This window comes from Protopterus annectens, chromosome 6.part0 (assembly GCF_019279795.1).
Source record: "Protopterus annectens isolate FY-2018-M chromosome 6.part0, PAN1.0, whole genome shotgun sequence".
Classification (NCBI taxonomy): domain Eukaryota; kingdom Metazoa; phylum Chordata; order Ceratodontiformes; family Protopteridae; genus Protopterus; species Protopterus annectens.
This window is the reverse complement of record NC_056737.1, coordinates 331,269,457-331,282,119: the sequence shown is the minus strand read 5'-3', so window position 1 is coordinate 331,282,119 and position 12,663 is coordinate 331,269,457. Positions and strand designations below refer to the sequence as shown.

The 12,663-nt window shown below is 35.5% G+C and overlaps 1 protein-coding gene across 1 annotated transcript in view; it reads left to right on the top strand.

Annotated features, from left to right (window-relative positions):
- LOC122804302 (F-box only protein 27-like) overlaps positions 1 to 12,414 on the top strand; it is a 643,152-nt gene extending 630,738 nt beyond the window's left edge. Inside the window, exon 7 of the mRNA XM_044074092.1 lies at positions 7,227 to 12,414. The gene's annotated coding sequence lies outside the window, so the exon portion shown is untranslated. The remainder of the gene's footprint in view (positions 1 to 7,226) is intronic.
- Positions 12,415 to 12,663: the final 249 nt, after the last annotated feature.

Sequence of the window (12,663 nt, the reverse complement as noted above, 5' to 3'; positions counted from 1 at the left end):
GTAAAATTGTACAAAGCCACCTCTATAGCGTTAGCCTTGGGCTATACTACCAATTGGATAATAATATTACACAGTAATAATTGGACACCTTTTTAAGGGCCTTTGAGTAGCTGATAAATATTAGTGGGTGGTGGCAGCTGATACTACTATATAGTCTGGGAAAAAAGGGGCACAGCTGGACAGCCTGTGCCAGCCTTCCCCAGGAGTGTCTGTGTGGTTGTATAAACTCTTCTCAAAGTGTGTGTGTGTGTGTGTGTGTGTGTGTGTGTGTGTGTGTGTGTGTGTGTGTGTGTGTGTGTATCAGCTACTTTGGCAGGGACACGAAGCACTGGTTGGACAGAGAGGGTGCTGGAGGTTTTAGCTTGCCCACTAGGCTGAGATCTGGACCCTATAGCTGTGCCAGTGGGGAGTCTGATTGGGGACCTGGAGAGCAAGGGAGCGACCAGCCCCAGACTGACTGTGATCTCTGTGTGCTCTTAAGGGAAATTGCACTTTACTGTGTGTATTTGTTATCCTTTCCTCCTATATGAGACACCCCTCACTGGTGTTAGTGGTGAGGATTGAGGCTCCTTGATTGTTGGGCCAGCGCACGGGCATCACACAGAACATAAAAAGAAAATGAGGTGGTGTGTGTGTGTGTGTGTGTGTGTGTGTGTGTGTGTGTGTGTGTGTGTGTGTGTACCAAGAAATGAGACTATGTAGTTCTGAATGCTTACTATCATGTTTGATCAGTAACAACTCCCTCCATCCATATGTCTTCTGGATCCACTGCTGCTAATCTTTGGTATTTGTGCTTCAACAGCAGTTGTAGAAAAACACTTTTGGACTTTAAGTTTTGGAAGTGTATTTTTTATCCCCCTGAAAAATACATGCATAGATATTTGTAAAAGTACTCCGGTGTGCAGTCAAGCCTTCTTAGGATTTTATTGGAGTTCCAGTGATTTATTTCAATGTATGTGTTACATATAGTTCTACAAGTACTGTATCTTTCACTTTGTCATATGTATACAGTTATTTAATTGGCATTTAATATATTCTAGTCTCCACACCACATTCCTTTATAAAAGTGAATTGAACTAATCCTTGCATGTTGTTTTGTTGCTCATTACCAAGACAGTAGTCGCTGAGTCTTTAACCTCATATTTTTTTCAGCTCAAACAGAAGGAGACTGTGGTCAGCAATATTAAATAATCTTGATGAGTCAGGGAATGTAAATATTTCTGAAATGTTTTCAATCCTGATTTTTAAAATGTAGTTGCTGCCACTTTTCGAAGATGATTATTCAAGACAATAATCTAATAATTAGATTTTGGAGGTGGGGCTTCCATTGTAGGATAAGCAGTACTTCTGGCCAGTGCTGTTTACGGCTCAATGGTTAAGGAAGAGTGCCCATCCGTAACCTGACATGTTTCAGAAAGATATATGTTTGTACTTTACACCGCCTCTTTTGTGTTAACAGTATCTTACCTGATCTCATCACATAACCATATTTGTGTGGAGAATTGTACTTTACACAGCCTCTTTTGTGTTAACAGTATCTTACCTGATCTCATCACATAACCATATTTGTGTGGAGAATTGTATCAGACATACTCATAGGCCCTTATTTTTATGTTAAGTCATATGTTCTTTCCTTATTCTACCTCTCTCTAAATCAGTTCCATCATTTAGCAATGCTGAAATTCTTACTGCAGCTTTACAAATAAATGCTACCAATTATGTATTGCAGTAGTGTACAATACCTCCTAGTCAAAACATTCCTATACTAGAAGACTTTCTGTCTTGGCTATCTGAAAACATCTCCAGTGAAACAGTTATCATGGGTGATGTCAGTATCAACTGGCAGAATTCAATTACAGACTCCCCATCAAATAGCATTAACCTTTATGGTTTCACACTATTTATCACCAGTCCTACCAGAATGCAAAACAGTAATCATGTAGGAGCTACCCTAGACTAGATTCTGGTCTCAGACCCCCACAAATATTGTAACTCCAGTACCCTTCCTAATATCTTAAGTGACCACTTACCAGCATGTACCCACAGGGCCTCCCTTCAAGTACCCAAACCCTACACCTACAAAACATCCAGAAACTTAGAAAACTTTAATCAACAACTATTTTAATAGCATCTTAAAAACTATCAACTGATCCTCACTAAAAACTCTACCACTAGAAAATTCCATCAATCACTTCAGTAAACTGTTTTTGGACACCCTTAATAGCTTAGCCCTTCTTCAAACAAAAAGAACAAAACAAACCATGCACCTTGATTAACTAAATCCACAAAACAAATACTGCAAACCAGAGACTGAGTTTGGAAAGATAGGCTTAAGAATAAAACTGACAAATCTGCTAAAATATAAGCCGCTATGTAATAAAGTAAAAAATGTAGTCATTCCTGACAAGAAAAAATGCTTCTTCAAAGAAATGTCCGACCACAAAAACAATCCCAAAAAATTCTGAAAAAAAAAAACGTGTCAGCACTCCTCACCCCAGGTTCCAAACAAAACCCATCACCTTCCACAGATAAAACACCATCCCAAATAGCTGACATGTTCAATACCCACTTTATTAACAGTGTACTTAAATGTGTAACCAACTCTACTTTCAACACAAATTCTAAATCCACAGACAATTCCATTCTACTCCTCTCTGAAACATCCAGCTAAAATATCACCACTTCTACCCTTCCTTGTCAAGCTACTTCTATATCTAGTACTCCATCTCCTCCCTTTTCACTATAACCAGTATCCTACTACATTAATACATAAGCTACTTCTCAAGCTAAAACCTAGTTTCCTTTAATCTGACTGTCTTCCATCAGAGTAGTTAAAACTTCCTGCAGATGGAATCGCTTATCCTGTCAGCATTCTTATCAATCGTTCCATAATGGAGTCCCAAGTCCTTAACCTCTGGAAAAAATCCATCATAACCCCACTACACAAAGGAAGAAAAAGCAATGAACTAACAAATTATTGACCCATCTGTATCCTCTCTTTATCCAAACTGCTGGAAAAATGTGTACGCATTCAACTACTAAACCACTTTACCAATAACAACCTTCCAGCACCCACCCAATATGGTTTTCGACCAGCACATAGCATGACCACTGCTCTTATCTCCTTCATGGATACTGTTAATAAAGCCTCAGGCTCTGGCCAAATAACTCGTAATTCTGCTAGATCTGTCAAAGGCCTTTGTCACAGTATCAAATCATAAAATTCTACAGTAAGTTTCTATAATAGGTTGTTCACAAATCTCCCAAAAATGGTTTACCAACAATCTTACCAATATTCAACAATGTGTAAAATGGCAATGTAGTCTGTCTCATTACCAGTTTAACAAAACAGGAATACTGCAAGAATCCATTCTCAGGCTCATCAATATCTTTGTTAATAATTTACACACCACCTCGCTTCAAAGCTCTGTTATCCAATATACTTATGATTCTACCATCATCTCCTCTTCAAACATCCTTCAGCATCGTTTGCAAATAACACAAGATGCCTTTACCTCAATTGAAACTTGGCTAAATGGAATGCAATTACTCCTCAATCCCAGTCACACCAGAATCACTCTCATCTGATTTTAAAATATATTCACAAAACAGTACAAAGATAGAAATTTTAACACATGCAAAGCTATTGGGCATCACCACTGATAATAAACTTGCATTCGAACAACACATACATAATACCATTAAAAAAAACACATTTTAAACTAGGAACACTATATAAACACAAACTGTCTGTGGATGCTTCCAACATAAGAAAAAGACTTGCCAATGCCTATTTTCTCCCCTTCCTCTTATATGGTGCCCCCATTTTCATGAAATTACATATGTCCCTTAAGAAAAAGCGTCATTTTTGCTATAATAAGATAACCAAATTTGCTACAGGTACAGCTTACCGCTCTCACCATTGTTGTTATGCTCTTGATGAACTAAACTGGCTTGAATTCCCACATCATCTTTACTTTATGCAACTATATAATGCACACAAAATAATATACAAACCAGAAAGCTGCCCTGCCTTAAAACCTATCCTACATTCCTACATTCCCATCAGGACTCTCCATTCCAAAAATAAACAACATAACTGTATACAGACCTAAAAAAGAGCTGGTCATAGTCTTTACTCGTATGCTATTGCAAAACTATGGAACACCTTACCTACAAATATCAGTGCCATAGAACTTCTCAAGAATTTCAAGCTCACACTAAAAAACTACCTTCTTAACACTCCTATTTGCCCTTGCTCCTTCCCTAACAGATAAATTCCTCCTTTCCCCTTTAACTTTCCCGCTTCTACCCATCTCCAGAAAAAGATTTAGGACCCTTTTTGGTTCTAAATTAAAGTCAAGACACGAGAACAATACAGAAAATAATTACCAAATATTGGAATTTGTTTGCAGCAATGCTTAATGGTCTTAAAGTTTTTTTTTTAAAACCATTAATGTTTAGTTTCAAGAGAGGACCGAACTTAAACATATTTGAAAAATGGGTTTAAGTCGATCCATGTTATAAACAATAGACTCAGAAATGGCACATTTAAATGTGGTATTTGTCCACAATACCCTTTTACAATGAATGTAACAAAATTATATATTTCTGTATTAAAATTAACAGCAACAAGTTACTACAATTGTTATTCAAAGGGTGTGGTATATTTTGCTCACAGTGTACACTGTTTTTTTATGTGTGGAAGAAAAGCAAAGTCTAAAATAAAAAATCCCATGAGAATATGTATGAGATTAATAGAAAGAGAGAGTCTAATGCTCTGTATAGGCACACCCTCACATGCAAACAAGTCAGTTTCAAATTTTTGGTCCTGGAGCAGGTTAAATAAAGGTTCATCCCCATGAAAGAGGGGATGACTGGGAGACTAGATCAGTATTTTTGAGGTTATATGGCAGTTACAGTTGAATGCTTGTATAAACCTGAGCTTAAATGACAGTCTTTCCCTTATTCCTGCTTTAAAACTGAGATCATTGAAGTATTAAATATAAATAATTTTTTATATTTATTAACTATTTTCAGGTATATAATTTGAATATGTTTCCTTCAAGCAAGGCTGTGTGTTTTACAAACACGACTGAGTCTTTTAAAGTACATATTCCACTATCACACTGCATTTTGCAGTATATTTTCCTTTTAAAGGATATTGGCATTGTCTAAACTTGTATAAGTGATTATCCAATAGGAGGGTTTTTATGTTATTTAAGGTAAAGACGTACGCTTGTTTTTATTCAAATGAAGTCTCAGGTAAGTGGAGGCAAAAGCGCTTAATTAATAAAAATTGGTGTTTTTTAAACTTTATCAGTTTTCATAAACATTGTTAGTTTTTCTGGATTCTGCCTGCTTGGGCTTTCTTGTTTTATAATTTCAGTACAGTTTTTGCCTAGGCAACCACAAATTATCCTGTTAATTGTATAAATGTGTAACCGTTTCTAATTGCTGGAGCTTTTCTTCGGAGCCTCCGCTGAAAATGGATTCCTGACCCAGTCAGACTTTCCTGGTCACCAAATGTCAATAAATAAATAAACCCTTGTTCTTTCATTTTTTTGAAATTGGAAAAATGTACTGACAAAACGGTACATTTTCCGGTTTGAACTTGCATATTTTTTTTACTGTTTCACTGGAAATTTCAATGAGCTGTGAAAAAGAAAACACACTGTGTTCTATTGAAAACAGAAAAATGTACTGCCTAATGGTATATTTTTTGGTTTCAACTTCAGTGTAAGGTGCATTTTCTTTTTCTCACAGTGAGTCCTAGACTGTCACTAAACTCGCCTAACCCAAATACATCGGAGATGTGATTGAAGGTTGCAGTCAGGTGATTTTATTTTTATAATGAGCCTCAGTTGCTCCTCCAACTGCATCTCCATTTCAGCTGGGGTAGGCACAATTGGTGAGAGCTTTAATCTGGGATTAATTGTGTGAAAAAGTAAACTGAAAAACTCTACTTGTTGGACAGATGACTTTGCAGAGTTGCAGCACTGAAGAAATGCTATTCGTGTGCGAGGGATTCAGCCCTAAGTTACTAATTATTTTTTTTAATTGTTGAAGTACTGGTTTGAAGGCGCTAAAGAGAGTACTGCATTTGGTATGCTGGTAAAAGGGCAATAAATAGTTTTCTCAGCAATGCAGGTTACCTAGTATGAAACGATCACTTTTTTAATTTGCTCTCCCTCCTCTAGTCTTCTACTCTGAAACCTTATTTCACTCTGTTAATGTCTCCGCCTCGTTCTTCTTAAATAGTAGGGAGAAGAATGAGGAGCAGACCTTTACAGAGTGAAACTTGTGTGCAGTTTTTTGTCACTGGACTTATTAAATCACTTATATTACCAGAACTCACTTTGTGGGCATAGCATCTTTTGCCTTCCCTCAAAATTCACTCAGTTGTAAGGGCTACACTGATGAGATCACTACACGAATATACCTGTAGTGCAGTGGTATCCCATCCAGGACTGGCTGCATACCTTTCACATGTTTTCTGCCAGTATATGCTTCAGATCTCCTGTGACTGTGAATAAGACAAAGTGGGTATTTGAAATAATAATTGAGTAAATATTGATGCAGAAATGGAGGGAAGTGGTTAAAAGGGGGAATTAGGGTGAAAAGAATTACTTAAATATTTTGCTGTGGCTATTTCACCTTCACTGGGACTCTTTCCAGGTTTATAACAGTGCATGCCCTTTATGCCATGGAAGCAGACTGTAACTTGGTATGGGTAAGCAGTCGTCTGTTCTAAGCATGCATTGAAAATACTTGTACTATCTGTACATGTGCTGTGTGCTGCAGAGGAATTACCTCTTTCTGCTACCACATCCACCGCAAAATCATGTGCAACTCAATGTATACTGCTATCTTTCCACACATGATGTCAGAGATTCTTAAGGTGATCTTTCCACAACCACCAAACTCACTGTCCTACTTTCCAACTCCCAGCCCTGTAGTCACTAACCGGACTGCGACACCCCCCCCCCCCTTGCAATTCCTGTATCCGCCACTGCTGTGTGGATTTTATGAGATGCATTCTACATTGTTGCTATATAAAGAAGATTAATGAAAGTGAAGTTATTCTAAGTCTGAAGTAATCTTAATTCACATGCTGAACACTACTAGTCACTACCAAGTTTGTCCTGTTTGGGTAGGCTATTTTAAATGTTCTTTTATGTCCAAACAACAAAATTAATCCTTTTATTTTACCTTTTTTTTTGCAGACTTGCCACACTGTTTCACACTGACAATTCTCTGAACTGGTGTCGTCTGACAACTATACTGTACTGGTGATGTACATACAGCTGAGGATACTGTTTGCATTTCCATAAAGCGAGAAACAGTTTGGGAATTATTATTATTCTTTTGACTTGACTGGAAATGGGTTCTTATCTGTATTTTTATTTTATTTTATCTTTTTTTTTTTAATAAAGCTGTAACTGCTAAACACAGTTTAGACTGTTAGCTGTTAGGTTTAGGCTGCTCCTTTTCCATATTGTTACATATATAGTTACAGGCACTTGGACAAGGTCAATTCCAAAATATTTGTAACAGTAAGGACAGCTGTTTATAACATATGATCCATATATATTTCATATATTTCCAATATAAAATCATGACTAGCTGAAGTTGATTATATTTTTTCTCCTCGCTATTTCAACAGATGATTACTGTAATTGGTGAATAAATGATCGTTTGTTTTAAAATATTTGCTTTCTTATTTGCATTTTACATTTCTTTCAGCCTTCCTTGTTTCTGTGTTTATGTTTTCATACTTTCATACTTTTGTTTATTTTGTTGACTGCATTATTGCATCTTGCTTAACAATTTTGGCAGTACAAGTGTTGTTATTCTTGTTTAGGTAGTAACATAATTTGTCTTGTCTAAAATACTGAAATAATTTCAAGAGACTGACCTTGCCAAAATCATTAGTTAACCAAGAGCTAAATGTATGTAGCTTTGAATCTGGTACCTGTACTGTTTAGTAAACACTGTGGCACTGCAGTTATCTACAAATGGTTATATAGAAAATGGAATTCACACATTCATTCAAACATGATGTGGCAAAACAACAGCTTGTGTGCATCTTTTAAAAATAACTTTCTTGTGAACTACCAGAATTATTACACTATTATCTAGAGTTTGGTGCATGTCTGAAGATGGCAGAGGTTTGAAGGCATGATGATGATGAAGGATTTCATGGTGGAGTAGTTATTAACTAATTTGCACTCTGAAATTTTAATGTCTATTTTGTTAATGTTTTTGTCCAGGCTGCCTGGGTGTTCGAGACACTAATGTTGTTTGAACTGTTTCACATTGGTTTTGTCTTATCTGAATTATTTTCACAGTTCTTGCTTTGTGGTTAAGCTGGTATATATAGATAGCTGTTGGATTTCATCTTTGATGAGGTTAGCAGACTTTTGGTGGACTTTCAGCATTCTGTTCATGAGCTTTTAAAGCTATGCTTGAGAAGCAGTTTAAGAACAGCTTGCTGTGTTACTGTACCGACATCATGACTGTTAGCACTTTGTAACTTATTACAGTTTGCTGCATTCTTACTTGTTGAAAAGTAGCAAAGTTGCTGCTCTTGTCATTATGTTTGTGCTTGAGGATTCTAGTTTTGTTTGTTGTGATGTGGTCAAGTGCCCAAGTGAATGTGTTGCTGTGTTTTTCCATTGTATGGTCAATTTCTGGAGTTTGGACTTTGTGTGAGTTTAATTTCACCCAAGCTAGTAGGTCATGAAAGCTTTGCTTCTCTTTGGAATAGTGTTCAAGAACGTGTTCACTTATAACATCACTTGAGTGGACACTTTTGTATGTTCTTCATTGGTATATTTTTGTAAATGTATTGGTTATTCCATAGTGCTTGTTTTGTAATAACCTAACATTATTTGCTGTATGTTTTTAAAAGTCATTGTATTGTTTTGCTACTTCGCTTTATTGGTATTCAGTGCTTAGGAAATAAACTACAATAAACTTTAAGTTAGAATTAAAGTGGTATATTGCTTCAGTCTTCAGTTTAGGAAGTATAGCAAGGCTGTAGCAATACTTGTCTAAAGATTAAAATGTACTATATGGTACATGGTAAAATTAATGGGTAATAGTAAAACAAAAAGGTGAACAATGCTTACTCCGATGCACAGCTGTATGGGCCTTAAGAAATAACAATCCTGTTTGCAGAGAAACCCTGATTGGCATCCTGTTTATGAATTGATCTGATATCCATTTTTAAGCTATCAAAGAGAACTCAGCAGTTAATTCATCCGAAGTAATGCTCTGTTTTGCAGAAAACAGTGTGGTGACCTTGGCATTTGTTTCGGTCACTCACGGAAGTTGCAACATCAGCCATCTTAGTGGCTTCATCTCATCATTTCTTTATGGAATATTTCCTAAGCAAAAGCTTCTTTCAGGAAAATCAGATAGAAATAGTTCTGATTGTATTTTGTGTCAAGTCGACAGTATAATGCAATAGTTCATATTAAGCTGTTAACTCTGATATGACTTTTAAGCCTTCCACTTAGTGACACTTCATTTTACTAGGCTGACATTGAAAACACAGTTGCATCTAATAAGCCTGCACCAAAAATAGTTTTGAGATAATTATGCTGGGAAAGTCGATTTTATGATAAAATACTGAGTCTCATGTCAATATGTTTGCAATCCCTCTTCCATTACTGCTTGTAACAGTGCCTTGAGGAGCTATATGTATACAGCCTTGTTTTGTGAAGATAACAGCTGTTCTCTGATTTTGGTGTGTTGAACTCTGGAATATTTCTTTACTCCTTTGAAAGCTTTATTTTTTTCTACCTTGTATGTGTCTATAGGCTTGGAATCTTTTGAAATGACTCTGTCTTTTAAATTACAGGTCTGTAATGACACAGAAATTAGAATTGTTCTTATGGTATTTGCTCAAGACTGCTCTAGCCTTCCATAATGTTGTTTCCAAATGAGCTTGCCTCCATGTACCGGTGTCAACACACAAAAGAGTGGGGAGGAGTTTACTGTAGCAGTCTGTACCAGGATGTTGTAAGAGTTTGAAAAGTTCTAACTAAAACAATATTCTCATCCAAGAAGACTTTTCATCTGAAATTTGGTGGTGACAAATATGTGTATGTTTACTTTGCTTAAGATTTATTTACTGTTATTTATTTATTTTTTGGATGGCTCCTCAGTCTTGCCTTATTTTTTTATCTTTGTTTAACCCTTCAATGTTTATTTTGCAGATTTTCTTCAGTGGTAATTAGTAAAAAAAAAAAAAAATCTTACCAGTAGACATCTGAATTAATTTGAACTTATCATCATTAAGATCTTGATTCGTCCATGAAAATCTGTTTGTAATAACTGCAAAAAAGTTTAAACTTATATATATATATATATTAAACATCAGTGGTACTGAATGCTTACAATAGAAACCTTGTACTGTAATTTAATGACATGTGCATGCACAGTGTATTTGAAGGATATCTCCACATCGTCAACGAGGTGTAAACATTCAGCTCCAGAAAACTTGTCATTTATATAATAGCATTATTTTAAAAATATTTTATGTGGTTCTATGGTGTTTGATCATACTAATTTAATGTTGAATTAAAAACAGACAAAAAAAGTTAGAACACAGATAGTACCAAAAGAAAATATTAAATGAAATAATATTGGGAAAGGAAAATTATTTCCTCTTCCAATATTAACACTAAAACCTCCATAACACTAGCCTCTCAAGGTTACTTTCTTTGCATCTATGTCTGAAACACATAATAACATGGTTACGATTGCAGACCTCATCATAACCCACCATGTTCATTTCAAAATCAGTCTGCTGTTACTTATGATGCAAAACAGTTTATTTTGTTACATATAATAGGGGCTGCATTTCCCACCCCAGCCCCATTTTCTGCAACTACCTGTTATGTTTCAATATTTGTATCAGAGAATAAATGATTTAGCCGATTCTGCCTTGCTAGAAATAGATATAACTAATTAATTTTAAAATCAGTCTGCTGTTGCTTGACAAATGCATACAGCACTTCATTGTGCCTTCCTGCCAAAATATGCAAGTAGTTTATTTCAGATTCAGTGTGCTATTAGTTGGCACATACTTACTGTATATCAAAACAATTTATTTTAGAGAAAATAATGTCTCAATTCCTACAGCATTATTTCAGTATTTCATTTATAACAGTTAGCAAGTGCTTCTGATAGCTCTTGTGAAGGCAGTGTGTTCCTGTCACCCCATACAACTTTTGCTTTACAGTATGAGGTATTAGAGAATCAATGAATGATGTAGTCAGTTGTGTCTTCTTCCTTCTAAAGGCCATATTAACTTAGTATCTCCACTCGTGAGGCTGTACTCCAGTATTTTATTTACAGCTATATACAATTAGTTCTAGCAGTGCTTCTGAATGTAGTGTCATTGACTAACTGTACATTACTGTATTTCATTCTGTGAACAGCACAGCTTTGCCTACTAATCCTACATTGTCATTGTAGTTCAACCCAGTAGTTGGCATTAACAAATTATTGTTTATTTTCTTTTGTCTAATGTGCAAGCCAACAGTTGGCATTGGCAAATGATTATTTTTCTTTACCCAGCTATTCACATGCATTACTTCCTTGTAATCTGTTAACTTATTTTTTTTATCCTGCAGCCATCTTTACTTTTTTTATCTCAACGCATCATTTTCCTTTTAGTATTTTTTTCTGCAGTACAAATTAGACATATCCAAAAGACATTAAAACCCAGCTTTGTACTTTAGGTTCCGTTGATCTTTTTGTTTTTTTATCTGTGCAGTATGCACATTAATCTATATACCATTCTTACATATTTTGTGTTATGACCAGGAAATATTAAAAAAAATGAATCTATGCAAGACTTATCATTATTACCTCTTTACCAAATGCAAATAAAATTAGACATTTAGTGAATAACAATACTGTGTGCAAAAAAAAAAAAAAAAATAGTTTACTGATTGCAACCTACCATGAGACCTAAACTCAAACTTATACTATTCCATTTTTTTTGCTGTGAGTTTTAAATATGCCTGTTTTGGCAAAATGACATAATATGGTGTCCACATTATTTTTCCTTAGTGTTTGAAATGGATTTCAGTAGAAACATCTTCAAGTTGCAAATGGGATATGTTTGCTTTGTAAACATAACTTCACTAGACCATACTGCTGCTTTATTGTTGGCATTTGCTGTTGTACACATTTAACCACTTTAATTCAGATTTATTGCCTTTGGATATATACAGTCATTGGGTGTATAACTTACTGATGTCTAAAAATTGTTCACACTTTATGCAAAATTTGCTAAAACTGCCTATGCAAACAAAAGCACGCTTAGCTTTGTATGTTTGAATCAAGTTTTGTGCTGCAAAATTAATAAAACTCTTGCTGCTGCAGGTATCAATATTTTGTTGTCCTTTTGTTAATATTTGCATCCAAAGTAAATATAATTTGTGTCTGTTTTTGTCCAACCTACTGAATTTTTTGTGAGGCAGTGTGCCAGCAAATATAAGGTGAAGCAACTGGTTATTTGTTTTTCTTTGACAGGGGAGTAAAATTACATAGAACTGTATTATTGCAGTTGTGCAGTGAAGGCTAAGATCAAGGCTGTTACAGAAGGAGAAATGCACCCCAACACACACACACACACACACA